At 40.5% G+C, this 14,626-nt stretch overlaps 1 protein-coding gene across 1 annotated transcript in view; it reads left to right on the top strand.

Moving 5' to 3' along the window:
• The window catches only part of PNP (purine nucleoside phosphorylase), a 42,158-nt gene that overhangs the window by 5,878 nt on the left and 21,654 nt on the right, over positions 1-14,626 (top strand). The window lies entirely within an intron of this gene.

Here is a 14,626-nt window from a genome sequence, read left to right as displayed (position 1 = left end):
TACATAAGCACAGTAGGGGGAGATTTATCAAAAGGGTCTGAGAGTGAACTGTTCTAGTCGCTCATGGCAACCAATCAGGGCCCAGCTTTCACTCTTCCACAACAGTTTATGAAATCAAAGTTGAGCTCTGATTGGTCAGCAACTAGCATCAGTTTTACTCTAAGGTAGTTTTGATAAATTCCGCCCATGTGGACTCTTCCCTTATCTGTTTATAATTCTTTCTTCTGGTGTGCTGTGGATTTTATTCTCCTATTGCTTTCCATGCAATTCATTTTTCAAAAGTGAAAGAGGCTCATGTGGTCACCAGTGGGGTATGAAACAGTAGATCGCCTGTAAAGACTCGCCCTCTTTAATGTTGCCAAGTAACTTTGAATGGATGCCATGTAACACTGTACTTCCATAGCAGCTGTAGAGGAGGTGATTATCTCTAGATTCCATCAGCTTTTTTTTGGGAAGTCACATGCGCATATTTGTTGAAGACATATCTGAAAAGTTCTCTTCCACTGTATCTGAAAAGTACTTGCAGAAAGACATATATTTCTAAAAACAAATCGGACAACCCTTTTACTATTACATATATGTTACAGAGTACATCGTGATTTAAAGGGGTTGTCTGAGAATAGGTTACGATAGTGACCTCCTTGGTTCCTCCCGGTGTCCTGTGCTGTGGTCTCTCCATGTCGTGACCCCTGTTTGTTTACAGGGCATGGAAGCTCCGCACTCGCAGTATCCTGCCGACAGGGCACGCTCACTCGGCACCTTTCCCAGCGCTGTATCAGGTGCTGGGACATAGTGATGGGTGGGCGTGCCTGACCGGCCAGAAGCTGCAAGAGTGGAGCTTCCATGTCCACCTACTGTAGCCAATATGGCAACAGTAGGACACAGACTGTCAAAGTCCTATGAAATGTAAACAACCATCTTAAGTATAAATAATCAAGTGCTTTGTTCACTAAAATAATTGCCCATGTTGTAGAATGCCCAATGCTGTTAGGCTGCAGAGTACAGGTGATTGAGACACCCCATTTTAAAAAAGTAGTGCATCTTATGGAAACTATGGGTGGTAGAAGAGTGATCCCTGCTCACAGGGACTCACAGGTAAGACACTCTGTAGGAAAGCAGAGTTTTCTACCTCCTCTTGTGCCTCACATGTCCCTCTGCTGCTGCTCTGGTAATTGGAGAATGTGTTGCCACAGCACATGACCAACACTGACTGAAAAGTTATGTACGTCTGTATAGACAGCCGGAAGCAAAACTGCTTCCACGTGGGCGAGTCCCTGCTTAGGCTGAGGTGAGAGGTGGTACCAATAGTCTACATCAAGAAAAGTCTGAACATGTCTAAGGGGTATTCTAATGAAGTGTGCAATATAAAAAGGAAAAAGCCACAGCATCCAATATGATGTCAAGCATGTTTGACAAAGATTCATGGCGAATCGAAACTTTGCAGTTTTCATGCTTGTGTGAATAAATGTTTATCACCTTTTTCATCATATTGGATGCTGTGGCCTTCTCCTTTCTATATTGGACTTTGTATCCAACTCACCAGATCATGTACCAATGTACATCTGGCTTCAAAGTTGAAGAAAATGGTTAGATAGACTTGGCAAATCAGGACTAATAGAATGTATGTACTTTTGAAGGACACTGTAAAATAATGGTTCAGGGGTATTTATAGCTGAAATTCTGCTTGTTCTTTCTGGCAGACTCCGTTCCTTACAATAAAGTGTTGCATGGTCACCATGAAATGCTGCATTTTGTTTTCCAGTTTGTACCATACAAGCACTGCTTCTAGCCTTCTGCCATGAATAAGACTGCGGTTTCTCTTGAAATGTGTAGGTGATATGATGTTATCTGTACCCTGTACCTGTGTTGGTTACGTTTTATGTAACAATTGGAATTTCTCACATAGTCTGAAGACAACATTTTTTAAATAAGTAGAATATTTTGGTGCTGGATTAATCTGATATTTTGCTACATTGCCTCTTGCTTCACAGTACTCTGTTCACTCTGTAGGGAAATTAGGGAGGAACAAATTACTACTGTACAGGGGAGCTTAATGCTTAATATGGGTGTCAGAAAATTCTTAAACCTGTCACCACAGGTTTAGCTAAGAAAAGGTTTAGCTAAAAAAAGGGTGTTTTCCTCACATCCCCATAAAATCAACTTTGTTCTCTTGCCTGGCTTACAGCTGCGAGTCTGAAGGGGCATGGCTTCCTTGTCTGACTCCAACATCTCCTCCCCATGCCTCTTCTCCACTTCTGGTCATGTGACCAGGATGATGTCATCTACAGTCCTTTACCCCAAACATTTGCAAAATGTATCCCATGTATCTATCTGATCACATAAAAATTACATCATGCCTCCGTTGACTCCTAGTTCTAATAATGTTGTGATTTCATGTGATCTGATACATGAAACATGCGGTAGATTTTGCAATTGTTAGGCGGTAAAAGACCTTAAATGACATCACTCTAGTCACATGACAAGGCACTGTGTAAAACATTTGACACAGTATTCCCTACAGAGCTGTGTATGTCTGTAGGTGAATATTGGCAGACAGTTTGAAGTACTGGTAGCTGTGAGACCTGTCAATCAGGACTGGGGAAGCAGGGCAGTGTAGTATTATCATTCAACTGACCTCAGGTGTGTTGCAAATAAGTTTACAGACTGATTTTTCAACATTGCATCCCATTTAGGGATACGGGCAGTGCTTTTTTTTATCATAGTTTTTTATGAAACATTTATTTTAGGAGGGTTAATTTGAATGGCAGGTTCCCTTTAACAAATCTTCCCCACTGACATGGAAGGCAGTGTGTAAGACTATAAATTACTCAAGAGTTTTCCGGATGCTATGCACAGATTAATGCTTAGAAGATTAAGTACTTGGGCTGCGTTCTGACGCAATGCTTGAATTGTGTCTTGAAACACAATGGGTTAGAGTTACTAGGTCTATGTGTCACATCTATAGCTGTGTTCTGTAAGTAGCAACACATGTTTTGCTGGTTAAGGAAAAACATGTCACTAGCTCCCAAACGCAAGCTTTTAGGTCTAATCTTCTCCATGTTGGACTTGAATTGATTTAATTCAAACCCAGTCAGGGCAGATACATCAAGAGGCAGAGACCTCCTAATGCAACCGCTAGGCAGGTGCGGCGCCAGACGCAAGACTACAACCAGCTCTGGTAGGAGTAGTTTTGCATAAAAGCCTTCAAACATTTAGTGGTGAATTTTCGCAGGCTTTAGCGAGTGCCAGAAGCACTGATTAATCTCCCCATATGTGTGAATGCAGCCTGACTTGAGCACATATTAATGCTCATCAGGAAAATTGGTATGAGCTGTTGAGAACAGTTTGATGATGACTGTACTACTGCTGATATGGCTGTATTACATCGCTTCATCAGCATCAAATATTCAGAGGATCACAAACTAGGGATGTCCCTTCAACCAAATCCATATCTACATGCGGGCAGAAGTGAGCTTTACTTCTGCTTATGTGTATTGACTCCAGGGGTGAAGACTACTTCCATTGGTTGGGGACTTGAGTGACCAATATCAACTCGGAAAACCCCTGTATGGTTTAGAATAAATAATTTAGTCATTTTCTCCAGGTGATTTTCTCATATTAGGTATTTTCATTAGGTTCTCCTCCCTCTCCAGTTTAACACTGCCGGCAGCTATTTTCCATTATACTCTGTGGGAGTTAGCAACGTGTCTGACTCATCAGGTTAGAACACAAATGGTTGGGTCATTTCTATAGATGATGTAAGACTGCTGTGATGTTGCACTTCCTGTCATTTACAGTTAAAAAGCCATTATTCTTGGATTTGAGTTAGGATATTTACTACATATCCTGTTATGAACATGATGGTAACTTTATGCAAGAATACTGATAATTTGTGAGACCTAATGCATATTTCCTCATTTCATGGTGTTATATAGACTGAGAATTGCATTGGATGGATTACAAAACCTGGAGGTTGCATCAGCTTTAACATATGGGAATATATAATTTCCCTTGCTGTGTGCTCATCAGGTTTCAATATTCATTCAACACTCTACTGCTTGATTTGGAATACAGGATTCCTGGCAGTATCCATTTTCATAGACACTTTTTAAAGTCATAGTGACCTTCAGATGTCTTGATATTTGGTCTCTCTAGTTTGATGAATGTGAGAAACAATAGGGATTTGGATGTTTCAGCAGGAATAGATGTTTTGACTGTACTATATTTTTTATTTATTATTTAGACGGCTTTGGCAAAACTTTAGCAATATTATGTACTCCAAGCGTTGGAGTTTCCTAAGAATGCACCCATTATGAAATTCTTCTTAGTTGGGTGCATTTCCCTCTAGCTTCAATTTCCAAAAGATGAGCCATTTAACCTGAAATTATAATTCTAGAAGTAGAATTATTCAGACTTGTGCATAGATTATTTTACTGGATGGATGTTAGTAGTAACTTTACAGTGAGTCATGGACTGTTAATCTACGGCATTTAAAATTTGTAATATTTACACTTGACTACGATGAAATGATGAGACACTGTTCTAAGTTTCCCTGCATTAGTCAATTATTGGAATGAGACAATTCACCTAGCGTGATCACACTTGTCCTCCGTTTTTCACATCTCCTGTCTGTCCCTTCGAAACCCAAACGCACTTTTCAGTGTGCCATGTGAATAGCGCTTCACAGCATCTTTAATGGTAGCTAGGGCACCAAACTAGGTGTTTTTTTTTCCAGAGCACCCGTAGATATACCTGTAGTTTGGTAGTTTTTCTGTGTGCCGACCGTGTGACTTGTCCATGTAGTTTGGTGCGCATTATCTAATGTGTGCCGGCTGTGTGATTTGACCGTGTAATTGGTTGCACACTAATTTTTTTATGTGTGTCGGCTAGGTGGTTCATCCGTGTAGTTGGTACACATTATCTAATTTTTCTGGTGTACGTTACCCAATTTTTCTGTTGCACATTGGAGCACATTTACTTACCCGGCCGCTGGAGTTCACCGAAAGTGCATTGTCCGACTCCAATGCATTCCGTGATTCACTAAGATTATGCCCCCGATATCCTGCATGTGTCGCTTCCCCGCTCAGGTCTGACAGAGTTTACTTTCTTGTTTGTGGTGCATGTAAGTGCTTGGGCTTGCGACACAATTTGAAAGTTAAGATTTTCCGCATGGCGATGAGCAGGATGGGCCATCCATCCATAAGTTTTTGCATTACACCGACAACACACAGTGCTCAACCAGATATGACCCCAGTTGCGATTGTTTGTTTAAGGTCAGGCCCATATCAGACCATTTTAGTGCCAAGTTTGCCTAGGCATATACCTCTGCAAAACATGTGACCATAGACGAGTCCCTGGTACATTTTAAAAGGAGACTTCAATTCCTCCAGTACGTGCCCAATAAGAGGTCAAGGTATGGTGTGAAGATATATAAGCTGTGCGAAAGAATATCAGGGTAAACCTACAAGTTCAGGGTATATGAAGGGAAGGACTCCACTACAGTGCCCGCAGAATGCCCCCCCCCCCTCCTGGATTACTGCAAAGATAGTGTGGGATTTGGTGCACCCACCGCTGGACCAGGGCTACCGCCTCTACCATGCACATCATGCAGATAGCACTGTATAATTCTTACGTGATATATCGATGTGCAGGCCAGAGGGGAACTTTCCTGGAATTTCAAGAGGTGGTTATTAAGAATTTTCTGTTTGGAGACCAGGAAGGGGGAGCGCCAGCACTTCTGGAAGCGAGGCCACAACATGTATTGTACCAGGGCAGCACTTTCCAGAAGAAGTTCCCCAAACTGCCAAGAAGGGAAGGACACAAAAATAGGTGCAGGGTGTGTTCCAAAAAAGACATTCGGAAGGACGCCATTTACCATTGTGAAACATGCCCAGAAAAACCAGTACTATATATGAAAGATTGCTTCTGTATGTATCACACACCCCAGGATCTTTGGATGTAGTTTTTACCCTGATTTACTATACACAGCTTATACATCATGCTGTTTGCGGCACTTTCCCTTCTAAGCCCTGCCATGTGCCCAGCCTGTAGATTATTGCCCTGTATGGGTTACTGCCGAACCCAGGAGAAACCGCATCATGATTTTTGGGGTGTTTGTCTCCCTTGGATATTTTTTACTATGCAGTATCCATTATGTATTTTATTTGGGGTCCACCTGTGGGGTTCAAATCCTAACTATACCCCTGGATTAAATCATGGAGGGGAGTATTTTCCAAAATAGGATCACTTCTTAGGGGTTTCTACTGTACTGGTCCTTTTTGGCATCTACAAATGCTTCATGATGCCAAAAAGAAAAAAAAAATATGTAAAATGTCTGTGCTCCAAATGGCAGTCATTCCACTTTGAGCCCTGCCGTGTCTCCATCCTGCAGATTATTGCCACATATAGGATATTGCCTGGAATAAGCCACAGAAAGATTTTGGGACTGTTTGTTGGGCTGATTTCATTTATCACTTCAATGGCACATTTGAGAAAACAATGCGATTTTAACTCTGCACCATTCGCTTTGTATTACATTTGAGCCAGCATTTTAGGGGTTAAAATGCTCATACAACCCTAGATACATTCTTTGAGGGGTGAAAACTGAGCTCCAAAACCTAAATTTCGCCCCTTTCTTACTGACAAATATTTCTTGAAAGGCAATTACTGTAACGATTCATTTAAAGATGTTCTTAAAACAAATAATGTATGATAATTAGTGTATACAAAAAAATGACGCCAATAAAACAAGTTAACATTAACTTAGTTTTGCAGATATAGCAACTGCGACAAGTAGAAACTAGTTTTGGCTTAGAAACATGCTTGCCCAGTATTATCAGTAATTGTAAAGAAAGCACAGAAGCCATTAAGTATTTTTAAGTATTTTTGAGCTTCTTGTTTTCATCATGATTCAATATTCTGTGCAATGTACTGGGAAGATGAAACATTATAAATGCTGTGGAAATGACAAAATGGGCAATTATGCCATTTTCAGGCTTTATTTCTATGGCTTTCATAGTGCAGTCAAAATGATATACCCCCTGTATCCTTTTTTTTATGGACCAAAATAAATCATGGTGTGTTAAGGCATTAACAGTAAACCTATGACAGGGGATGGATTTTGCTGCAAAAAAATAATAAAAAACAATTAGGACACAGCTTTAATTTGTCAAGAGAACTACAAGAAAATGAAAGCTACGATGTGAGTGGCTGCAATACTGGTTGTTAATGATTTTAGGATACAAAGTTTAGGCTTGCTTTCCTGCTGTTTTAGATGCTTTGTTTGTGTTGTCTGTAAAATGATGGAGACAGTGATGGGAACCTACTACCAGGGGTGGATTAAGACTGCTATGGTCCATGGGCTGTATGAATACTGTATTATAGCCCTTACAATTTACTTCCTATATATGGTACTAGAATCAAGCTCCTTGGGAAATGGAGGATCCTCCTTCTGCCTGCTTTAAGATCTCAAACGGCTCTTGAATACCGTACAAGTGTATTGAGAGAACAGACAGATGTATGAGGATTTAAAGGGTGAAGGTCAAAGGGTGAAGGTGAATAACATTTGGTGGTTTGTGTGGCCATGGGCCCCTCCAGGGGTATTCAAATGTATCTTGTGGTAAGTTCCCTGCCTGCCCCAGAACTGTTCTGAAATAATGCAGTACCTCAGGTTTACGTACTGGTGCTTCATTAGATCATGTGCAGGGAACAGGATTCAAGTTGCTGTATTAAGGAGATACACCAACCTCAGTCTTCACAGGCTCAGAGATGAACCTACACCACACAGAGATGCACATACACCGTATAGAAATGCACATGCGCTGTATAGAAATTCACATGTGCTGTTCAGAGATGTTCTGTACATGCTGTGTACAGAGTTGCACATACACCGTACATAGATACATATACACTGTACAGAGATGCATATGCGGCATACAGAGATTCCCATACACTGTACAGAGATGCAGATACATTGTACAGAGGTCCACATGCAGTGTACAGAGTTGCAAATACACTGTACAGAGATACACATTCAGTGTACAGTGATTCGCATGCGCTGCTGTGAAATGTACATGCAGTCTACAAAGTTGCACATACACCATACAGAGGTGCACATACACTGTATAGAGATGCCCATACACCACACAGAAATGCATATGCGCTGCACAGAGATGCACATACACTGTACAGAGATGCACATATAACGTATACAAATGCACTTGTGCTGTACAGAGATGTACTCTACATGCAGTGTACTGAGTTGCACATACGCCATACAGAGATGTATATACACTGTACAGAGATGCACATGTGGCGTACAGAGATTCCCATACACTGTATAGAGATGCATATACACTCTACAAATTTGCACATACACCGTATAGAGATGCAAATGCAGTGTACATAGAATCACATGTACTTGCACAGAAATGTACTTGCAGTTTACAGAGTTGCAACTACACGGTAGAGAGATGCATATAGACTAGTAATAATAATTCCTTTATTTATATAGCACACACAGATTGTGCAGCGATACACACAGAGCTTGTCAAATCAATCCCTGTCCCCAATGGGGCTCACAATCTAATCAACCTATCCAATCCAATCAGTATGTTTTGGAGTGTGGGAGGAAACCGGAGGATCCGGAGGAAACCCACACAAACACGGAGAGAACATACAAACTCTTTGCAGATGTTGACCTTGGTGGGCTTGTACTCAGGAACCCAGTGCTGCTGTACAGAGATGCACAAGCATTATACAGGGATGCCCAAACATCATGCAGAGATGCCCATACACCGTACAGAAATGCAATTGTGCCGTTTGGGAGACTGAGACCAGGCATTGTGTGTGAGGGGTCTAGTTCTCCTTAGTACAGCAGCTTTAATACAACCCCTGGTTCTATGATCAAATGACACACAGGCAGAAAGGGTGGGACCACGTGACCCACAGAGGGTTTGTCCTTACAGATGAGTATCCTGGTCATGTCCTGGGAACATCATTAGTTATCTATAAGATAGAAAGCTAACTACAACGTAATAATACTGTGAATACACTGCTAAGTTTTCAATTTCTATAAACTAGTACAATGTATATTGTCTTCTGTATACTGAATAAAATCTAAAAAATCTAGCACACTGAATTTTGTACACAGATATACAGAATATCTATGAAGATGGTGGGAATGCATTCACTCTTGTATCCACAAACATGAATTAATTCAGTACTTAAGTTTATTGTGGTAACTGGTCAGGCATAAATAATTTATAAAAAATACATAGTGTAACTGCATCTATTTGCTGTTCTTTTCCCAGGGAACACTGCCGGTATTGTCTGATCCTTCAGATTTGTGATTGGCTCTCTCAAGTGGGTGTGTGGAAAATGCTCCATTATGATTGGTGCTAAGATTTCCTCCCTCTCACAGCCCCAAACACTGAAATTCTCACATTCTGAGTTAAGAGCTGGGTGTGTGCAGAGAAGGCGACTGTCACCGTCTATTGCACTCTCTTGGCCTTGAACTTTGCTTCTGGTGTTTTTCCCTGAGCTCAAATGACCATGATTGAATGAAAACAAAAAATAGTACAAAAGTAGTGAAAGTTCATAGACTAAATAACAGGGTAAAAAACAATACTGCGATAATTACGGCAGATGACAGGGAGGACAGAAATATGCATTATGGATTGCAAGAGAACAGAAATAAGGTTGGGCTCACAAATTTCAGTTGAAATGTAGAACAAGACAGTTTATAAGTAAAAGTAAGGAACACATGTACAAGGAGTGCACAAGCGTGGCTACTGCTGCTATTACTTCTATGGGAGTCCAGTACAGCGCTTTTTCATCCCCATAACATAAAAGAAGTTGTAGCATGCATGCAAACTACCACTCCATTTACACAGGGAGCAGGGAACATATGCCCTATTAAGCGACGGACACCCTTCTTTTAGCTTAAAATTGTTTCACAATCACTTACATCCACATAAATCCCCTTTTATCTTATATTCCCCCCCCCCAATCTAATACTCCCCATACCTGGGAGAGAGAAGAGTCACAAACATCAGACATGAGTCAGAAAGCTAATTTGCATATCAGAAAAACATCTGTTTAAGCTACAGTGCCTCACTGGCAACTAATTTTAGAGATATTGGGAGGACTTGTAACCCTTTATCAGCAGGCATTGCTAGTCAGGGTGTTCAATATCTGGTGACAGGTCCTCTTTAGGGATTCCCAGTCTCATGATCACTGGGTGAACCTCCAGCTGATCAAAAGCATTCCAAAATTATTTTAAGGCTGCATTTACACACTATTAAAAGGCAGTGGGAAGGAGTTTCCCCCGTTTGTTTATGCGTTGACACTGAAACACTTGCAATTGGGAACAAGGACGACGTGAGTTGCATGTAAACAAGGCAAAATATACATTTACTAAGGTCCTTGTGCCAGTTTTCTGTTGGACTTTGCAGGGAGAGCCATTCATGAAGAATGTGTGCCTCAATTCATGAAACTGGCGTCCAATGCTCACTACATAGGCAAATTGCACATAGTGCACTTTTTTTTAGTAAATAGTGCTCTTTCCCAATTGCAAGCCTTTCAGTGTAAACACATATGTGATCTGGAGAAACTCCTTCTCGCTGCACCTGAATCTCATTTAGAAATTCTATTGCAGCCTGTAAATTCAGCCTCAGTCTATTACATATAGTATTAGTGTTCATTATATTTATGTTTATAATATACAGGCGGTCCCCTACTTAAGAACACTCGACTTACATACGACCCCTAGTTACAAACGGACCTCTGGATATTGGTAATTTATTGTACTATAGTCCTAGGCTACAATAATCAGCTGTAACAGTTATCACAGGTGTCTGTAATGAAGCTTTAGTGTTAATATTGATTCTTATGACAACCCAACATTTTTAAAATCCAATTGTCACAGAGACCAAAAAAGTTCTGGCTGGGATTACAATGATAAAATATACAGTTCCGACTTACATACAAATTCAACTTAAGAACAACCCTACAGACCCTATCTTGTATGTAACCCGGGGACTGCCTGTATACACTATCTGTAGCTCCCGGCATTGCCCAAGATAGTAAATAACTGCTCAAAGCTATAACAAAATAAGATGGGTTAACAAAAGTTATTTCATATGTATCTATCTCTCCCTCTCACTGTCTTTCTTTCTGACAGTCTCTGTGTCTCTCGGTCTCTGATTGACTGTCTCTATGATCGTTTCTATATCTGAGTGTCTATGTCTCTGTTAGTGACCATTTTTGTCTTTCTCTTTTGACTGTCATCTCTGACTGTCTCTGTCTCTGAGTGTCTCTTACTCTGTCTGTCTCTCTGACGGTCTTTGACCATTTCTGTCTCTGAGTGTCTCTGTATGTGTGTGTCTGACTTTCTCTGTCTCTGATTGTTTGTGACTGTTTCTGTCTTTGACTGTCTCTGTCTCTGACTGCCTGTCTTTCTCTGTCAGTATTTGTCTCTGACTGTCTTTGTCTGTCTCTGGCTATCTTTATCTTTGTCTGTCTCTGACAGTTTGACGGTTTTCTCTGACTTTCTCTGTCCACGACTGTCTGTCTCTAAGTAACCATTCAAAGCTCAGAGCTCATATTAATGACCTATGGCAAAATAGCAACCAATCCTGGTTTAGCCTCTAACTGCCATAGCAGCAGTATCAGACAATGACTCCTATATATATGGTTAATAAGCATATTTTGGAGAGCATGTGGTGAAAATTTTGGTTCAAAACTAGAGAGCGGCTGTGAAAAATTTGGTGATTGTAAACGCGACGGTGCAGATTCCTTTAGCGGGGACACAAACACACATACACTCACTCAGCTTTATATAACATATACTGTAACTTAAATGGGCAGGACATAATATAGCAAAAGGCTACACATTTCTCCCTGACTCTCCTACCCCCTGATCCCACTACTATGGTGTCTTGGTGAGTGCCATAAAAAATGTAAAATATCTCATAAGTAGCATTTTTCAATTTTCTTTAGTGTCAGAATTCTGGTATGCTTACTTTAATGCCAGAGGGCCCTCTTTCCCCCATACCCTCACAAAGTAAACCAACGGCTCTCCCTGTAATTTACTGAGCAGAAGAGCTGTCAATCTGATGTGAAAATGAAGCTTAAGTCATAACATTTTTACCCACTTGGTCACATTCCACTGTTTTCATTTCTGGTCAGTCTTGATTCCTGGTCCATCTCAACATACATGAAATGACTACTAACAAATAGTTGTCATGTTGCAAAAGCTTAAAACTAGACCAGCTTTTTTTCATATGGGTCATACGGGTCTCCAGTAAAATATCAGGAACAAAAATTTTACAGTGCCTATCACCAGAAAGGTCATTTTCAGTTGGTGACAGGTTCCAATAGCCTATACTACGGTGATTTTAAAAGTGCCTTTGTCCGCTCCCTGCGTGTGGTGAGTCCCGTGGGTGATCAGCTGCAGCCTCTGTGTGCCTGTGGCAGTCTGCACTCACCCAGATCTCTCCCAACTTCCTGTCAAGTTCATTGAACAGGCAGGGGAGGGTGGTGGATGGTGTGGTGTATACAAAGAATGCATAAGGAGACTGAGACACAGGCACACAAAGCCTGCTACAGCTAACACCCTCCGACATCCCCACCTCCTGGAACTGACCCCACGCTGCTGGCAAGGAGAAAGATAATGTGAAATACAGTTTTATAAAGTACTGAAATAATTAAGACTGCAGAAAAAGACTTTTTTTAAATAGTATAGCATAGGCTATTGGAACCTTTTACCAACTAAAAATGATATAACAGGTTCGCTTTAAAAACCTAGGTTTCCCTAGGTTTATTGTTATACACTCTATACTGGGATTCCTACAGATTGGGGAAAAACAGAGTTCCTTCAAAAATTTCTTTTAAGAGTATATATCATAGGATACATTGTGTGACAACAGTGTTTAGTAATTACAAATTAAAACATACAGGAGAAAGGTTGTTTTTCCAAGTTGAATAAGATTGCTTAATTGTTAAAGATAACAATATGTACTATGAACATTATCCATGAACTCCAAGTGTAGCCTTCACATTTGTGTTTATTTTGTTTGTAACTGGAACAAAGTAACATGTTAAAGCAATTGTATCTTAAATCAAGTTTTTATAAAAAGTACATAATAAATGCATAGTGTAAAGATAAAATTAATTTTTTGAGTCTTGTTCCGGTTACCCCACAATTCAACAATTTGCCTGTTAGGATGCAGTCACACAATAGCACTTTGATTCCTTTTAGAAACGCACCGGGGCATGCCAAGGCCGATCGCATTTCTATGGAAACACATGTGATTGATAACCAGCACCCGGTGTCTTGTATTGTCTAAAAGCAAGATACAGGCGGTCCCCTACTTAAGAACACACGACTTACATACGACCCCTAGTTACAAACGGACCTCTGGATATTGGTAATTTATTGTACTTTTGTCCTAGGCTACAATAAACAACTATAACAGTTATCAAATGTGTTTCTAATGAAGCTTTAGTGTTAATATTGATTCTTATGACAACCCAACATTTTTAAAATCCAATTGTCACAGAGACCAAAAAAGTTCTGGCTGGGATTACAATGATAAAATATACAGTTCATACAAATTCAACTTAAGAATAAACCTACAACAAACCTACAGACCCTATCTTGTATGTAACCCAGGGACTGCCTGTACAGGTTTCTGGTTACCAATCTCATGTGTTTCCATAGAAACGCATACGAAATCGGCTGTGGCACGCCCCCATGCGCTTTGATTCCATTTCTAAACAGAGTTAAAGCGCTATCGTGTGACAGCACTCTGATGTTTGCTCTCTGAGGAGTAATGGACACATCAGTTTTAAACGCCAGTCTTAAAATTCCCCCAGTGGCGCTTTGGCACCCATATCTCCTAAGTGTGATGTCACACATGGCGTTTTGAACCCGTTTTTTGGTCCATTTTTAAGCAGTCCGTTAAAAAACAAATGCGTTAAAAAAGGCATACTTTTTTGAAAAACGCATCAGTTTTTGACAGGTTTTACCAATTATCTTAATTAAAACTGGTCAAAAACCCGTTTTTGATCCATTTTTAAGCAGTCCGTTTTTACAGCTGCTTACACTTACAACAATGAAGAATAAAGCTTTCGAAGCAGCCAAATGAATAGTAACATTTGAAAACCTATGCAATCTGATGCAATAATAACTTCACATGTGAACGTATCCTTTGGAAACTTCACATTAACAAGCTTTTACTGCACAGCTAAATTGATTGTGGATCGAGGAAGATACTGATGGGCTCACCAATCTCTCAGCTAAAAACTATGTAAAATGTCTACATGCATACACTTGGCTATGTTCCTGGCTGCAAGCAAGAGGCCATTGGCCTTTTGTTGTGGCTTGTAAGACATCAGTGGGAGAGCACCACTCACCCTCATTGTCCATTGAAAATTACTAAGCGCTCAGCACCTTCTCAGAGCGTTGTGCATGCACTACACCGTGAACCTGTGAATGAGTATAGAAATCAGTGTGGTTGATCTTTCACCACGTTGTCTGGTTTCATTTACTACTGTTGAGACTTGGTTAAATAGGCCTCATCTGAGACAAATAAGGCTCAACTAAGACAAAATAAAACCCCAG

The sequence above is a fragment of the Engystomops pustulosus genome, chromosome 1 (genome assembly GCF_040894005.1).
Source record: "Engystomops pustulosus chromosome 1, aEngPut4.maternal, whole genome shotgun sequence".
NCBI lineage: Eukaryota > Metazoa > Chordata > Amphibia > Anura > Leptodactylidae > Engystomops > Engystomops pustulosus.
Note: the sequence above shows the minus strand (reverse complement) of the source record. Positions and strands in the feature narration are given on the sequence as shown.